The sequence below is a fragment of the Ornithodoros turicata genome, chromosome 2 (genome assembly GCF_037126465.1).
Source record: "Ornithodoros turicata isolate Travis chromosome 2, ASM3712646v1, whole genome shotgun sequence".
NCBI classification, from domain to species: domain Eukaryota; kingdom Metazoa; phylum Arthropoda; class Arachnida; order Ixodida; family Argasidae; genus Ornithodoros; species Ornithodoros turicata.
Window position 1 is genome coordinate 80,188,348 of NC_088202.1, and position 18,745 is coordinate 80,207,092.

The following is an 18,745-nucleotide window of genomic DNA, read 5'->3' on the forward strand; positions in this document are numbered from 1 at the left end:
TGTCGTGAATCATATGTCGCAGCAACGGCTGGCAAAAATGACGCGGTATGAGGATCTGAGAGCCATAGCTTGAAATCACGGAATGGCCAAACGGCAGGCCAAGAAAAAGACGGTCCCTACGATCCTACAGAGACAGCCACAGAAGAGGCACAGAAACTGTAGTAGTGGTACCGGTAGTACCAAAACGGTAGTGTGAAACCGGCCTTATTCTGAGATGATACGGCTCTTATGCTTTTGTTGTGTCTGGTTTGAAAGCGATAAGGCGGATAATCCAGCCAAGGAGATTGTCTTGTGCTGATAACGCCACAGCCCAAGCAGCACAATGTACTGAAAGTCGAGTGCAATAGGGGTGGGCGGTATGTGTCTTATCAATGTTCTTTAGTTTCAGGAGCTTGTTCAAGGCCTTCCACCAACCCGTCCACCCCTATTGCACTCGACTTTCAGTACATTTTGCTGCTTGGGAGCATGCGCCGGAGGGACATCATTTTTTTCTTGCTTCCTGGTGAACTGAGCACTCGATACCGGAATGGGCCACTGAGCAATGGGCCTGTGCCTTGTTTGCCAAGTCGGTATTCGGAACAGTTCGCCGAGTTGTATTCCTGCTGGAACCGCGACAACGTAAGTAATACAAATAACGACTAGGAACGCTTTCAAATGTGATCGTCATGGCGTCACAAAATGGAGAGGGTTCAGCACATGGCACTTTCTGCAATTACCTCAGGTCACATCCAGTGCCGATGTCATCAGGTGCATCTCTGTAGCAGCGTGAGGAACACGGTGATGCATGACGTATCGCCATGTTCCCTGTAGACCACTACACGATTCCGTGTGCTTCGTCATGTGTCTGTTGCACCGCTTGCACGTTTAGAAATTCGTCACTTGGCGTTGTAGAAAATACATCTCTGGATTATCTTCGTAAATATTACTGGGACACCCAGTCGTGGTCCTGTTGCAGATGACTACACTAATGGCCCTTTTTCGCTCAACAAAGTTCTGGACTTTGTTTAAACATTGTGCTTTCCAACTTCCTCAAAAATAGGCCGCAGGACCCGCAACCTTTTTAGTGCAATATCTATGGATCCCTCTAAACCGACAAAAATACGTTTACGTTCGTGCATACATTTACATTACAAAATGCATTTGCACATACGGTTATTTGATGTCCTGTATTCAAGTCACCAGCTCGCTTGCTATTGAGCAATTCATTCATCTTTACCGGGTTTTTGTGTGTGGTGGTCTTGAAACAAAAAAAGTCAGATACGGCACATTTCGCGCATATTTTATACAAGGTGAGAAATAGTGTTGGCCTTTCTAAGTACAGTTCCGTCTGGGAATCCCGGGAACCGGAAAAAATGTTCCCGAAAGAAATGTTCCCTGGAAAAAATGTCCCGTGGAAAAAATGTCCCCGAAAAAAATGTCCCCTGAGAAACATCCACTTCTGGAACGCGTGGAATTGTTGCGAAATGCCCGGTTGCGATATTGCCGGTCTCGAAGTCCTCAGACTCAAAATAAATACTAAAATACCTAACCACTTATTAAGTGTTTTTACTTGTAAAGCTTGGGCCACTTTCACTTATGATTTCGCGTAGAGAATACACTGCAATCAGTTGTCACGTTTGTTGATACAACGTGCACACTTTGCTGGGATATTCTTATTTTGTTTCTTTCTTCTTATACTAAGAAGTATATCCTGCGTGACGTCACACTGACCGGTGTGCAATCAGAACGCCGGTAGTTTGCGACTGTAGATTTTAGGCCTGATGATTAAGAGCGGGATGGTAACATTTTTCTGTGCCTACTCGCGTGAAGTAGCGGTCAGGATGATAGCCTTTCACGCAGAGGCTGGGAGGTGGCGCGGGTTCGAATCCCCGTACCTGCTGTGCTGTCTGACGTTTTCACTGGGTTTTCCCGCAGCCTTTCCTGACGAATGGCGGCACACTTCGCCCTGAAATCGGCCCTGGACGCATAGTAACCCCCTGTCACCCTCCTTCCCGCTGTCCTCTGTCCACGCCTGTACACCACGTACAGCAACAGTTGCTTCGTGGCGCTAACACGAAAAACATTTTCTCTGCTAATGAACACAAATGTACAGTGTCACAGAAAGGCGAACGCCGCCCAGTTTCAACAAATCAGGACAGATGTCATTCGGAATGACTAGAAGCATGTCAAGTTCTTTTTTAAAAGTGTGCGGATCGACGTGCAGGGTGATGAGTAAAATGGAAAATAAAATGCCGGGGGAAAAGCAACAAAATTGACAGGCAAAAATGTATTTCAATTAGGGGTGTGCGAATATTCGAGTTCTCGAATTCGGATCGAATATCAAACGCTCGAACTATTCGATTCGCGAATCGAATATCCAATATTCGATTTTTCGAATATTCGACTATTCCACAAATATGAACGACACAACCCGAAAGTGGGCTTCACCTGATGCTTCCGTGCATGAGGTGAAGCCTCCTTTATGAAATTGCCCTTGCTGCAGGACTAACACAGGCGGGACAGTGTTTAGTTTAAGATAAAGTTATCCAGAGTTAGTTTTGTAGACATCGTCTGTGGAAGGGGTGGCGCCCCTCACATATGCAGTTTAGCGGTACCGACGGGGGTTTTGATTTGATGTCTGTGAGGTCGCCTTTAAAAAGTTAGGACTCTCGAATAATGACTACAGCCCACGACCAAGAAGGGTGTCTTAAAGATGTCCTTTACGTCTAAAATTTCAGTAGTGCAACTTTAGGGCAAGTGCAAAGAAACTGTGTTCGTGGCAAAGCTGAGGCAGGATGCCAATTTGTTTGTTTCACAAATCGACTGTGCTTGTCTGAAACAATTACAGCGTCATCTGTATAACATGCTACTGCGTGACATTAAATTTTGAAATGAAGGTAACCACTCCAGTACTCCAGTAAGTGTAGGCTCACCTGAAAAGCAGGAAGCACTCTCATGTAAAATTAAAGAGTAGGGGCTTTAAACAGAAGAATTGTATGTCTATCTTGTGACAGTTAATGCCAGAAAAATTACACTAAAGCCATGGGCTACAAAATGGAAACTTTTAGTGCGAAAGTCACATATTGTAAACTTTGCACGAATATTCGATATTCGATTCGGTATTCGGAATTTTTTCCTCCATTCGATTCGATATTCGATTCGACTTGAAATATACGGATTCGCACACCCCTAATTTCAATATGTCTAGCGGTGTCACGCGTTGCCTCTCGGGAGCCCCGTGACTGTACAGGCCGCTTTAGTGCAAGAAACAACGAAATAAATGCACCAAAACTGACCCTGGTCACCCACAGCGACCCCCTATAGGCAAAGAAATGCTATGCGCGAATAGTCATTTTAAAACGGAATTGAATACGAATAAATTCAGCGACTCGATGAATAACCGTATCGGATACATATACAGCATATGTTGGAATATAAACAGGTACGGTATGTATGTAAATATAGCGCTCATTCTGTTTTATGCCCTCCATGTGCCGGCCTTACATGTGCAGCTTCAGGACTATTCAAATAGATTCGGTTTAGAAGAATCATCAATTCTATTCAGAATTCGAACATTGAATTCCATATTTGATTCGGAAATGGAATAGGATATACGATTACTCGCTTCGGTGTTCCAAAAATTCAAATATTCACACCGTCCTAGTAAAAAGTCAACGTCCGAGGTCAGCCAGTCCACGCGTACCAAAAGTGAATGTTCCCCAGGGGACATTTTTTCCAGGGGACATTTTTGCCGGGAACATTTGTTCCGGGGACATTTCTTCCTGGACCTAGGAATCCCGCGTCATTTTTTCGGTTCTGGGATTTCGGGATTGTGATAAAACTGAAGCAGCGCGATTACACAGCCTTTAGCGTAGGAACTCTGACGTTTCCTGTGTGCATTCCCTGCATGCGACGCTTTCTTTTTTGATGCTCTCACCAAAAAAGAGGTTTACCTTTATTCGGAGTCGTCACGTGGCGCCCATCGATTCTTTCAACTGGCACCGGTAACGAAGCGAAGCTTCGACTCACAAAACACTGAAGTATCGCAACCTGACGAACAACAGGAAGTGAATGTCTCCAGCTGCTGAAAATAAGGCTGGCTCTCGTAACTCCAAAAATTGTAGATAATTCAAACCAGGGCTTGAAATTAACCAACCCGTAATTATTTCGCAGTGTAAATCCCCCCCGGGGGGAGGGGGGGAGGGGATTTACACAGAGTGCATGTTCGCAACAATGAGGAAATTATAATTTTCTCTTTTTCCTTTCTGAATTTTCCTCCTGACATTTTCTTTTTTCCTTCACCTCGTTTCCAGGTGGAACGCGGGGAATACCGCCCTGCGGAGCTGCTTGCCTCTAGTTCGGGGGAAAACCTTCCTCTGCAACACTTTGATCAGTGATTTTAGGTCTAGGTTTCTAGATCTAGGTCTAGATCTAGGTCTAGATCTAGGTCTAGGTCTAGGATTCTAGATGACTAGGTCACTAGATCTAGTGAGTCAAGAGGGCTCAAGTACAGGTGGAGCCCTCCAACAAAAGCTGAAATTCTTTGCATTCTCAATGTCCTCCTACCAAGCTGCTCTCCCTCCATGGCTCTCCTCCCAAGTGATTATAGCTGCCGATTTTTCGGCATTTATTTTTGGCGCAGACATTTTAAAATGTCGAAAAGATTCGATTTTGACAAAACATATAAATGCTGAAAAACACCCGCCGAATCTCCCCATGAATAAATGTCGAAAACGCGGAGTTGAGGCATCGGTAATTTCGTGGCAGGGTTGATCAAAGAGAGGAGAGACTGGGGGGATTTGGTATTTAGCTGTGTCCTAACGGTGGTTATGATGCTATTTTATCTGTTATTAAATTATTAAACCCAGTTTTGTGCTTGGCAGGCATTACATTGGATGGCATGTGTAATGTGGACAGATTGCGATCAAGTGGACGCGTCGATTTTGACAGCGACGTTCGCGCTTTTGAGTGTCTGGACGTAATGTAATGGCTTGCACATCTGACCCTACGACCCGATGTGCGAACCGAACGGATGAACACGTAATCTACTGTCGGATAGTTGTGCGGAAGAGCGCATTATTATGCTACTCCGCGTAAGAAATATGTAAACCGAAACTAATTAATTACTCGAAAAAATCAACGAGTGTCAAAGCGGGTCTTTTTTTCTGGAATATCTTTCGCTGAAGGTCCCGAAACGTAAAATAGAGGTTAGGATTTTTATATACTTAATGAGCGTATGCTACTCAGCCACTCTCTGCTCAGATCATGGACGATGTCTCAAGGATCTTTAGTTCTTTACCAAAAGTGAAGTTCTTCCATAGCGCCACCTGTTTACGAAATATTCAACCGAGGGATTTATGTGGAACAGCCGGTATAGTAAACAGTCCTGTACATTAGGCACTCTTCTGAAGATTCCATGTGAATGCTCGGGAAAGACATGCTAGGGTCATGCTGTAGTGACCGTTGAGTACATCATTAATTTTTGGAATGCTTCCACTAGTTGCCAGAAACACGTTTACGGGGACACTTCTTTGTAGTTCCGTTTTTTTGGGTGGAGTTTTTTTTTTTTTTTTTGCTGTGTTTGAATCTGCTATCTTCGTTTAAGTGTGATAGCAAGCGACGGTTGGGGACTGTTTGTTTCAATTCCTTCCTAGATCTAGATGCTCCATGTTGTTCTTATTCATAGCGCTGACTGAAACTTGAGGGCATCGAACCTTTCGTTTTGCCTTCAATTATTTTTGGATGTGTGTGCTTTTACAAAAAAAAAAAAGAAAAGAAAAATCATTGATTACAGGATAAGGTGTCTGCGCATGCAAGAGGCTTTGATTTGGAAGTACCATAGGCACTAATTGAAAAGCAAAACGAAGCAAGCAAGCAAGAGTACTGGTATGCGGTACAGTTTACACGTACGGAGCAGAAACACCCATACAAAAGCACACATGCGAGAAAAACGAAAAAGAAAAGCAGTAAAGTCTAGATCATATACATTATCAGTCAATCATCCAAGCACGGGCTGCTATAGAGGCAGCAGATGAAGTGGGCTTATTATGAAAACCATCCATATCAGTCGAAACTTTTGTCGAGGGAGAAAAACACATTTTGCCAATATCGTTCCATCGAGGGAGGGGGAAGGTGAGCCAATTTGGCGACGGCCGATCCCCAGAGTTCCGCTGTCATTCTCTTCGTGGCCCGGACCTCCGCTGAAAGAAACTCTTTATGACGATTCGTGAAAAGAATAAACCCTCGCGGAGGAAAAATGTTGAACTTCTGCGCTAACAACTCGCATCTATCACCCTAGCCGGTGATTGATTTCATCCCGAAACTCATTTTTATTCCGACGCAAAGTAAAAAGACAAACAACGGACAGACAAAGTAAAATGGTGAGCTCAAGGAGAGGCCGTCACGAAGGTGAAGAAAGCCTGGTATATTCTCATCCCACGAGAAACGACTTCACGTATCGTAAACCGCGCCGAAAAAGTTTCATTCACGCTTTTTGTACTGTGCGTCCGGGCGAATTAATACTGAGAGTAGAATTTATATAAGCTGTCTGAATATTTTTGCTTTGCTGTCTGATGCATTCTTTCCCCCCCTCTCTCTCACTCTGCGCGCTGATCTATACCCTGGTCGGATATCGCTCCGGATGCTGCTGAATATACTGTTCGTGCATACATAATGCCTTTCGAAGGCATAGGAGGTCTATGTTGCCATATATCATATTTGTGAAGACAGCGCTAAAATTGACTTCTCAGTTTCTGGCGTCCAGCATCGGGGGCTCCTTCCTCTAAGGAATGCAAATCTAAATAGGTTACGCCCAAAGAAGGGAGAGTCGCGTGGAATCGAATTCCCCGTGAAGGAAACCTAATTATTCTACACAAGCGACTTTTTTTTTTCTCTCTCTCTTTCTCTCTTTCTTCTGCAATTTCTCCCAAGTGCGAGTCAAAAATGATATATTGCGTGTGTCTTGGCCTCACATGGTCGTTATCGGGTAGGAGGCAACGCACAAACTTGAAGAGCATAGTATGCGACAAATGAGAACGGGTGGAAGGGAGTGCTCGTAGTGGCGAGTGGCAACGTATAGGGCTAAAGTAGAACAAGCCGCAAAAGGAACTGTTGTCACCAGCGGCATGACTGCGTACATATAGTAAACTTGTGATTATTGGCAAAATAAAATAAAACAAAACAACAGCATGGCGGAGTGGCTAAAAGCACCTCCTCTCTGGTGGTGCCTCTGAGGACGTGCTGTAGACTGGGAGGTTGTGGGGTCGAATCCTAGCACCAGCGGATGTTTTCCCTGGGTTTTTCCGGCAGTCTTTCGGCAAACGGACGTCGGCACAGTGTCCCCTGAAGTCGGCCCCGGACACGTGCTAAGCCCCCTGTGTCCGCTTCTTAGTACTGTCCAGTCATAACCACAATTGCTTCGTGGCGGTAATACGGAATAAAAAAAGCGCTATCGCGTTTGTCTCAAATCACCCCGAAGCCGAACTGCCAGAAGTTTTTTTTTTTTAATTTCGTGTTAGCGCCGCGAAGCAACTGTGGCTATGAGCGGCGTACAGACGTGGACAGATGGGGAGAGGACAGCAGGAAGGAGTGGGGGACAGGGGGGACCGCCAGAAGTAGAATCACGAAGAAACAGAATATTATCCGTGGCACCTCCGCTGTCATACTCCGGTCTGGAGCTGGGATTTACGCAGGATCTTCATTCAATAGGGGTGGGTATTGGAATTCCGTGGGAGTGTAGGGTTCACAAGCGCATCTGCTGACTTTGGGAGCTTTTTTTCTTTTTTCCCTTTCGGAATGTGTTTTGCGTGAGTGTTAGAGATGTGTAGAGGAGCGACGGGAAAATCCCTGCTGGATAAGGTATATGTTGAAGTGCTTGCCTTGCGGTGCGTTCATAAAGACGCCGGTATCTGTCGAACGTTTTGAAGCTCCCTACGTCTTTTCTATCACGAAATTTTCTAACGATAGCGTCTGAGTGGCCCAACATGCTCTCCACGGAATCTTATCGTAACGCATCATCCTCATCTTATCGCCTAGCTATAGTCGTGACGTTGCCTACAATTGTGAGGCCAACAACCTGTTCACGCCACAACTACCACAACACAGCACGCATAAAATAATTCACTGGCGATTTAGCGGTAAATGCGAGAGAAATGCGTTAGCATAAGCCGCCTTTTCCGGTCCATACTTGACTTCCGGGTATCCATTTCCGGTCCAACTCGACTTCCGGTTCTCCACTTCCGGTTTAACATGACTTCCGGTTGTCCACCTCGACTTCCGGTTCTCCACTTCCGGTTTAACTGACCTCCGGTTGTCCACCTCCAGTCAATGTTTGATTCCCAGTTTGACACTTTCCATTACTATATGAAAGTCCATCTAATTAACCTTTAGCCTCAATTACTTTTAATTACGCTTTAATTACCATAGGTAACCGCAGGTTGCATGAGGTAGTCTTGAAGTTCCTTAATTACCTTTAATTACGTTTACTTTCCTTAATTACTCTCAATTCCATTTAATTGACGTTAATTAGCTTTAATTACACATAATTACCTCCAGCATAACCTGCGGTTACCTTCGGTATTCTTTAATTTCATTTAATCATTCTCTTAATTACATATACCTTACATTCATTACCTTTAAACTCAACCTCTAATTACCTTCAATAACTCTTACCTCTTGCTCTTAATTACCTTCAACTACTTCAGTTTCAAATCAGTTACTTCCGCTAACATTTTCCCTCTTATATCCCCTTTGAATGTCCACTTATACCGCTGTCTCGGTGAGGCTTCTCCATCACACACGCACGCACACACGCACGCACGCGCGCGCTCTCTCACACATACATACATTCATACATACATACATACAGCTTTCTCTCAGTGTTAATCGGACAGTTTCCACAAAACAAGGTGCTTGGAAGGGGATGTAATTGTTGCTTCCTGATCATCACCAGAAAGGTCATACGTAACGCGAAGCGCTTTTGCATCATTCTTTGTCAGGTGAACTATTTTAACGCAAATTGTTTTTGTTTTTTTTTATGTTAGCGGCTGCTTTGGCCCCAAAATACGTTTTGTATTGCCAACTGTAGGATGGGACAAGCGTAAGCTTGACCACATCACGGTTCAAAAATAGTACTGCCCTCGCCCTAAAAACGAAGAGCAGGCATGCACTACATTGTCTCCCTCCACGGCGATCATTAGTTAATACGTTACTTGATATTTCAAATAACTGATCATACGTACAAACTCTGTTCTGTACAAACTCGCTATGACAACAGATATTGGCATACAAGCTTGAAGCGCATTGCGGAAGTGTCATAGTGTCTGAGTTCTGGCGCTCCGGTTTTTTTAAATCTAGCTATACGTTGTACAACCTTCTCGGTGTACTTCAGTGTCAAACTGAACTTGATTACACGTGTTCCGGAAATGAATTATGCTCATAGATGGCAGTTATTTTCAAGTACACATGTGCGTAGTCCGTGCATTACACCTGGCTTTCAACACCGTCTCGGCTCCACCTCCTCTTCTTTCTGCCCCACTTGTGGAGTGCACGGCGACCTCTGCCACGTCATCCTGGCTTGTGGGTAATATCACCACGAGCGTGCACTCATGGAAGTTTCCATGCAACGTATTGACAAGCGGCCGTTCAACGTCGCGAAGATCCTTGGACCGTGGTCGAACGCTGCCCACCAGATGCAGGGCCTTCGTCTTCTTGCCGAGTACTTGCCGAGTACTGCTCTCTGAAAGTGCTCCCCCCATCATCCGTTCCCAATGCACAATAGGGCAGTGTACCGCCTCAGCGGCGGTGAATCGCGCACCTCATCAGCATCCAATGTGTGTGTATGTGTGCGTGCTAATCATTTTTTCGCCAGCCACATCAAAGAACGTTTCAAGTAGAACCTTTACACTTCCCATTACAAGCATCTCCTGTCGTCAGTCCTCAGCACCGGTTCTTTTTCACTGGAAGACTGAGTGCAGAGTTTTACAGTTTGAGTGATGTGCACAGTTTCGTCTTTTAAATAACTCCTCAGCGAATCTCGAAAAAGTCTTGCACAACGGCCGAAGCACAGGGCCATGTAAGCATAGCTACCTCTCCGTAGTGGCTGGAGTGAGCCTGTTTATTTATTTTTTGGAGCATAGTTTCTCGAAACGAGGACTGTGTTTCATCACAGCAACCCTCAGTGCAGGCTCGATCTTGAGCTGTGACCTGCTGTACTTTGTTTTGAGTGTCGCCACAGCGGAGAAGCCGAGCTCGCATAAGTAGGTTGTCGCCAACGGAAGCAATATTATCGTGGCTTTTCTCGTCAGTAGCGGGTATTCCGTCGCCAAACCTGACCAAGATTCCGGAAATGGTTGTCGCGGAAACTGCAACCTCAAACTTGAATCTGAACTGAGGTCCATAAACTCCTCTTCGTCTGCTGTATTAAAGCCCTCGGGAGGAGAAATCTTACCAAATGTATCCCTGATCCAGTCATGCTTCTTGTCCTGGCTCTGCGGAATGTACAGGGTGTATGCTATAAAAGGTCAGTGACATTTTCGCGCGTGACACTATATCTATTTGAGAGACGAACATGTGCTGCCATACAGTGAATCACTTATGCCAGAGAAACCTACGAAAAAATTGTGGTTACCATTCACTGCGTAATAAAATAAACACGGCCACGGAAACTTTCGTCTTCATGTGTTTCCTATGTGCAATACCGATTGATGGAGGTGAAAGTTTGCATGGTCATATTTATTTTGTTACACAGTGCTAGGTAACCACAATCGTTTCGTAGGTTCCTCTAGCATAAATTATTCACTTTGAGGCAGAGGAAGTCTTTTCGTGATAGAGGTATAGCATCAAGGAGGTATCACTTCTTGCACGAAAATGTGACTGACCTTTTATAGCATACACCCTGTACTTCTCAAACTGAAGCTTGAGAGCCGAGATATGTCATTTAATATAACAGGGGACACTGCGCCATGCGCGACGACTGTGCAGTGCACCGTGAAGGCGGGGCATCCGTGAGTGCCGCGATAGACGCAGCCGCTGTGGCCTTTAGTGAGAGTGAGTGGACCTCACGACATATATTTTGGCCCTCGTGCACAAGTGAACGCAGGCGTGAAAGCGAGGCTGTGCGATGCATCGAAAGCATCGCGTACGTTGCATGCACGCGCATTTATGAGAAACCAAGTTTGCTGCCACGCGCATCCTGCTAACGCAGAATAGCGGGCACGGGGTGGCATTTTTTTTTTGTAATTTGTGGGCCGCTTCGCGACCCCCCTCGGAACGTGTCGCAGCCCCCCAATTGGGGTCGGAACCACTGCCGTACACAACGTGGTCTTATTCCGAAGCACATGTCACATGCATTCCCAGATATTCCAGCATGGGCTCTGCAGCCTCCTGACGTAAGAATTGATGTGCCTGGACCACCGGGAAAGAAAGATGCAAACGCATGCCCTCCGCCAGTTCAGTCTTCAGTTACTAAACAGTACCGGAGGCAGAATAGAGATTTTCACAGACGCATCTACGACATCATCCGGCTCCTCGTTTGCGTTTGTTTTCCCTGGGGCGAATATCGAAAGTGCGTTACAGCTGTCTCATATCACCTCTGCTTCGGCCGCTGAACCTCATGGGGTCCCCACCACCACCCGGGAAGTCGCACGTCAAGATGCGCGATTTCCATATATGCAATGCATACCTACTAACATGAATAATTAAACCTGTCCACATGGTCTTGCACGGTAGAAGGTCTCGGTAAAGCCTAATCTAATATAGGTTAACAAAAATGGTCTTTTGGGTGCTCTTTACAAGGTCCCCCAAAAGAACACAGTACCTGACATGGGACTACGCGTTTACATCGAGTGTTGCGGTATGCAAACGGAAGAAGAAAGGTTCATCCGCCGGACTAATACTCTACATACTGCACTAATACTATTCTTGCTCTACAAAGAATATGTTGTCCTGGGCAGCCGTAAGGCCTGTACGGTATATTGGCAAAGGAAGAAGAGCGTACGTTACCTTACATAATGTTCGCTCGGAAACTGGACACGTAGAAAGTTGCAATCACCGCCTTAATCAAAGCACTAATGCGGAGTGTGATATAACTTGAAGGAACAAGCAACTGGCATCTGATTCTATAACAGACATTGGTGGTAAGTACGTAAGAACAGGATGACTCTGAACCCGTGACTCTGAGGTAGAATAGTCAGGAAATTAGCTTTCTGAGCAAGCCCGAGTCCCTCAGGTGACGAGAGCCAAAACACGATGTCCCATCCCGTCCCGGGGCTCCTACGATGACCTCATGCGAACGTGCCAAGGACTCGATGTATAGTCTGTGAATTTGCGTCCGGGGACAACACATGAACAACGTACGACACAAGCTTTGCCATTAAAATACATTATTCATACATCTCTCCATAGTTTTTAATTTTCGACTTATCAACGTTCCTCGTCAATTTCTTCATTCGTCATCGTTAATTTATCTGTTGTTGTTGTATCAATATTATACAGTGTACACGCGAGAATACATACATACGCCAATCTGCACGCTACTGCCAATACTACGAATCCGCGATGTCCATTAAGGAGACATACAGTGGATGTGCCAGGAACGTAATACCAAATACACACTCTGCTGCGAAGACCACGAAAACCCACAAAACGACTATATACAGCTTCTATGCTTCAGAAGTCTCCTCCTCCGTCGTCATACTTGTACGATGCATGTAGGCGAACTCCGCACACTGTGCTAGAAATAGCGTCGCAGTAAACGCCCTGAAAAAAAAGAAAAAAAGAAACTCGAAATCTCCGCTCTCTATTTATTTTCGCGTCTAAACGTGTACTGCGTCGGCAAAGCCTCGTTTCTCGACACTGCTACTAATGTTGTGGAAACACGCTGCAGAATCCACAACGCAGTAACCTATGTACACGACACTTTGCTACACTCGGATCCTAACGCCGCTGTCGGTTGAACCGTCAGCCTGACCTTTCCCTCAACATCTGTCCAAGCGTCACAACAAAACCCTCTCAACACCGAAGACCACCACAACTGAGCGGCTGGACGTACATTCTCCGTGTTGCCGTTCTTCAATTAACAACAATTACGGGAGACAGCGGGACGACATCCCAGTGGCTTTGCAGCGTCCGGATTTTCCTCTCTTCCCCGCTTTCAAAACCAGCACAGTCTCCGAACTTTTTCCCCATCGGAGAGTGCTGTGCGCGAAGGGCGAGTTTGTGTGCACAAGGCAGGAGTGGGAATCCACCGAGGAATCTGGGATCTTCTTACCGCGGGGCTCCCCGAATACATAATTGGCCCGAAACGCTAATGAATCCCTGGGACGATCGGCAAAGTGGGACGAGTGGGGAAGAACGCAAACCGCCATGGTCCGTCTTAATTCGCATGCAAATGCGTTCCCTCTCCATCGGCCCTCCTCCTTCGATTATGCGGTGTAAGCTCTTGGCAGAGTTCCCTCGAGAAGAGCGGTTGACGTTTCTCAACTTGCCACGTTGTATTTTCAAGAATAGCTCCCGGCACTGATGGCATGTCGGATGAAACTTAGGAGCGCTTCATCGTGGATTAGAAGCACTTATTTGGTTCGTTTTACTATGTGATGGGGAAGTACAGTTCTGTCATGGTCTGTAAAATAGCGAAAATTGCGGGTTCCGTTCAGGCTTCATTAGAGACCGCGAATTACGTGATGTGTTGCATTTTTCGTGCTTTTGTGGCTTTGCCAAGTGATTTGCGCGACCAGAGTCTCAACAACAACAACAACAAGAGTCTTTTGCCATAGTCTTTTGTTCGTAGGCTGACGTGTTCACCGAAAAGAATGTGAGAGCGATAGTTTACGCTGGAATAGGAAGTCTAGCGGACAGACGGTGAAGCTTATAAGATATGTTCTGCCACCACTCACATGTTTGGATGTAGCTCTTTCAGAACGAAAACCGTGTTTGTTCTTGATTGCGATTGTAGGGTTGTCTGCTTGAGAGCATGTTGGATTTAGTTCCTAGTATCGTTCGTTGGCAAGGAGTGAAGAGGAGTGAAACATGATTTCAAAGGAACCAGGAGTGTTTTTTTTTAATATAGCCTTTTCTCTACCAATTCTGCCAGTTCTCAGTGGACCGTGATCGATTTTCGGGTGCTCTTGAGACATTACAATCTTCAGCCACAATGCGCTGCTTGATGTTGCATCACCATGGGTCCAAGCATCCTGCAATGGCCGGCCCAATGTAGGGTTGCGCGGTTCCCTCTATATTGATTGATTGATTGCAAAAAGAGAAAAAGTAGAGAAAAAGAAAACGAATAAAAATATGGAGATGTGATCCTATACTTCCCATATTTTTATTCTCTCTGAAGCCAAACCTCCATGAGTCCGATAATGTTTCACCATGCCTCTCTATCGTTCGGTGATCTCACATAATCTCAAAGCTCGGCAAAAAATAATAATAATTAGGAGTATATTTATACGTAAAGTGAGTCAGCCTACTTGTGTGGCGACATGCGGCACGTGCCGCAGGGTAGGACTGGGGATAATTTCGACCACCTGGGGTTCTTTTGTCGTGCGCCGGATATCTCCCATTCACGGTGCTGGAAGCAATCTTTACCTCCCCCACATTGCTACCGTCCTCGGCCGCTTGACAAAAAACTCCGACGCTGCTGTGTCGTATTGTATGTATACGCAACTACAGGGTATCATGACCAATGACAAAGTGACTTTTTTTTTCTTCTCTCTAAAAAATAGCGCTGGTATACGACAAACGTTCGTCAATGATGTGTGGGGTGCTCAGACTTAGTGTCAGAACTTTCACCTTCCAGATTTGTTTTGGTAAATTATGGCGAAAAAAAAAAAAAAAAACGCTCCTCTCTAATACATTGTTAGTGCCCTACTTCCGCCATTTTCCTCGGAGCTGTTTTTCCTCAGTCGTTGGGGCTTTACAATGATTTCTATAAAAGTGGTGCAACAAAAGCGCATATTCTGCTTCGAAATTGTAAAAAAAGAGAAAAAGAAAAAGAAACAGCCAAGTAATTATCGTAACTAAGTTTTTGCTGCTACGATATTACCCCCCCCCCCCCCCCATACACACAAGGCGAAGCTGGTGGTGTGAGAAAATGTGAAGGGGGAGTGAAATCCCCGTTGCAAAATAAACTACTGTAAATAAATCTTATCTGACTATACAATGCACAGTCGCGCGCGGGAACCTGTCAACAGCGAACTAAGACTAACCTGGACATAAAAATGGAAACACCGAACTTGGACTAACCAATATGCTGTTCCGTCGGTGTCCGCCCATTTGTTCGACCGCCGTTTGGTCGAACGTCGTTTCATCGAAGCCGTTTGATCGAACGCCGCTTTGTCGAAAGCCGTGTGATCGAAAGCCGGTTGGTCGACGCCGTTTGTTCGAAAGACATTTGTTCGAAGGGGGTTCAAAGCTCGCAGCGTGTCCTTAGCACCTCTTTCCTGTAACATTTGACTCGAGCATTCGGAAGCAGGCAATTAGTGTCCTCTGCTTCTTCTTTTTTTTCTTTTTTTTTAACTAATCAGGGGAGATCTCTGGTTATTTGCAGACCTTTGTCATTCACGAACAGCACAGCTGAATAGAACAATGCGGAAGAATCCCGCGAACCGTAGGACACATATTGAAGCAAATGGCCTCAGGTTGCGAGCAGCCGATAGTCTGTGCCTCTTCTGGGCACCCTTTTCATTGCTGGCGACAAATTTAAAGGAAACTATCTGAAATGGGATAGCCATATGTGCGCGAAGGGGCGCGGACAATTGCTCACTGGACAATTGCTCACCGGACAGTCGCTCACCGGACAATTGCTCACCAGACAATTGTTCACCAAAAAACTGCTGAGGCCGGACAATTACTCACCGCCTCTTTCACAACACTTATATTGTGATTTTATTTCGCGTTTATGGCGCTTGACTTTTTTTATGTTAGCTGAACTTCTTTTTTAGCTGTCTAAGTTGCTTCAAATAGATCTAGGAAATCCACCAGTGAAGAGGCTGAGGCGAGAGGTCGTCCACTTGCAGGCACGCCTGAAGCGTCTTTGTCAGGACCTGCGTCCATGGGGCGTTCCTATAGGATTTTTTTCCAAGGGGTGGACAGCAAAGTGCTTACAGGGGGCAAAGCGTGCATCTGTAGCGGCCCGTGTGTGATGACGAAGACGTGTCTCTGCTGCCACGTGCTACGGCGCTGGCACGGCAGTTCTACCGGCACCGTCCTAGCGTGAGGCCACGACCATCTGCCCGCTGGGACATTCCATCATCGCCGGTCAGGACTCATGTAGAGGGACACCACCTCCTCTACATTTGGTGACCCGAACAACGAACACCATGTTCGGCATAATTCGGCCTAGCACCATCCCAAATTTCTGCAAGCCCACCTCCGAAGCCATCTCCGAGGGTACGGTGCATCGTTCTACCGAGGAACCGCTAGGCGACGACGTCAATTCACCGCGGCTCCACTCATCCCAACGCACTGCCGCGCAACACCATGGTTCTACCCAGCTCGCTCATCTACTCAGCTCGCATCGCCATGGTCTCTCACTATGCGTCACGTCGCCACATGCTTCGCGATGGCACTCCTCGGGCTTTCACCAGCGGCACCTTCACGAGCATCACGCTCCCATACCGGTCGCGGTACGCCGCTGCGGCTGCATGGCCCCATCCTCATCGTCATGCCAGTCCCAAGAACCCTGCCCGCCTTGCCTTCCCACCAGGTTTCGATACAGGGTGCTGGCAGCCCATCCAGTGGCGCTCAAGAGGCACCGGGACCAACGTTCCACCGGGGACCCGCACGGAGGCCACCGAGTGCTACTCCCGGTCTCCCCGTGCTTCGCGATGGTCCTCCCCGGCACTCTCCTTGGCGACAGTACGAGCTCACCGCTCACGAACCGGTCGCGGTTCTGTCGCTCCATCCTGCATCACGTTCTGCCTACCTGCCTACTCTGCTCTCCGCTTCAGCCCGCCCCTGGAACCCTCCCGGCCAGCTCTTCTGCCCACTCAACACATGACGCAAGACCAGCAGTCCCTGTACTACGTGTCGCCCGTCTTCCTCCTCTTCATGTATCGACGCGGCCCTCAACCGCCAGCTCTACACCGCTCCGCGTCTGAGGGGGGGAGTGATGTAGCGGCCCGTGTGTGATGACGAAGACGTGTCTCTGCTGCCACGTGCTACGGCGCTGGCACGGCAGTTCTACCGGCACCGTCCTAGCGTGAGGCCACGACCATCTGCCCGCTGGGACATTCCATCATCGCCGGTCAGGACTCATGTAGAGGGACACCACCTCCTCTACACATCCACCTCACCTCCTTCCCTGGGGCGGACGCTGCGGACTGTGCGGGTGTTCACAGGTTCATATTATTAGAAAAAAATCATGACCTATGCAAAGAGGTTGCAAAATTTTCACAAGTGACCTTGCTGCCCTCTCGGTCCGCCCATGCCACCGTCACCAGGATCTTCCAAGACACAAGCCGGGGGAGATTTAAGTACACATCTCTATTTAACCACTCAAATTTACGAATTTTCTATGTCTGTCCAAGTCGGTTTAGCGAACGCAAGCCACATTTTAGCGTCCGATTGGCTTAGCAGAGCGGACACGACTGAACAGCACGTATTAGGTTAGTCCAAGTTCAGTGTTTGCATTGCTATGTCCAGGTTAGTCTAAGTTCGCTGTTGACAGTTTCCCGCGCGCGACTGTGCATTTTATAGTCAAATAACATTTATTTACAGTAGTTTATTTTGCAATGGGGATTTCGATCACTTTATTTCGAGGTAACCCAAGTTCAGCTAACATAAAAAGTGAAGTATATGAGCGCCATAAACAAGAAATAAAATCACATCACATAAAAACGCGAAATAAAATTGCATATAAGTTCGGTGAATGAGGCCGTGAGCAGTTATCCGGCTTCAGTGGTTCTGTGGTGAGCAATTGTCTGGCCTCAGCAGTTTTTTGGTGAGCAATTGTCCGGTGAGCAATTGTCCTGGATCCGTGCGCAAAAGCCACTCGAAGTCTATGGATGCTAAGAAGGAAATTTCGTCATGGTACAAAATAATGATATTAAATTAACAGCCATATAAAACCTTAGTTCAACCTTGGTTAGATTATGTATCTGCAGTCTGGGATCCCTACACATGCATGCAATAAAAATAAAAAATAAAAAAAAGAAAAAGAGGAAGAAGGAAAAAGTAGAGAAAGTACAAAGATCAGCTCCCCGGCTTATATTGTCTGGGTTTCGAGGGACTTCTTCGGTTCCATGTATATTGCAAGAACCAAATTTAGATTCACTTGCACATAGGCGCAAAGTAAATAAACTAAAACTGTTCTTTCTCCTGTACAATGTCAGTTATTGACTACAAACATTAATAATACATTGTTAAAATTTGTCCACGTTCGACGTGAATAAACCATTCAAGAATGTAATTTATTTATTTGTCAAAATTGTTTATTATTTGACAGTTGACGTCAATTATTATTTGACAAAGTGTTGGGGGACTAGGGGTGAAAGGCATGTATGGCCATGTTTAGTCACTACCTGTCAGAGAGGAAAAACCTATCAAGTTGTCGAACGGGAGACGGTGAACAACCCAGACCCATGGACCGCTTTCTGGATGCGAAGAAGTGGGTTAGGATTAGGAATGTGTTTATGGGCAAGCGTATTACACAGAGTTAAATATTCCTTAGGATACCAGCATCTAGGACTGACGCTTTCTTTTGTTTTTTTCGTGTTTTTTGTTACATAAACGCTACAAGCGAACCAATAAAAAAAATCGATCAAACGAC

At 46.2% G+C, this 18,745-nt stretch overlaps 1 long non-coding RNA gene across 1 annotated transcript in view; it reads left to right on the forward strand.

Moving 5' to 3' along the window:
• The first annotated feature begins 433 nt into the window (after positions 1-433).
• Positions 434-18,745, forward strand: part of LOC135383756 (uncharacterized) — a 218,531-nt gene continuing 200,219 nt past the window's right edge. Inside the window, exon 1 of the long non-coding RNA XR_010420047.1 lies at positions 434-618. This is a non-coding gene — a long non-coding RNA (uncharacterized LOC135383756). The remainder of the gene's footprint in view (positions 619-18,745) is intronic.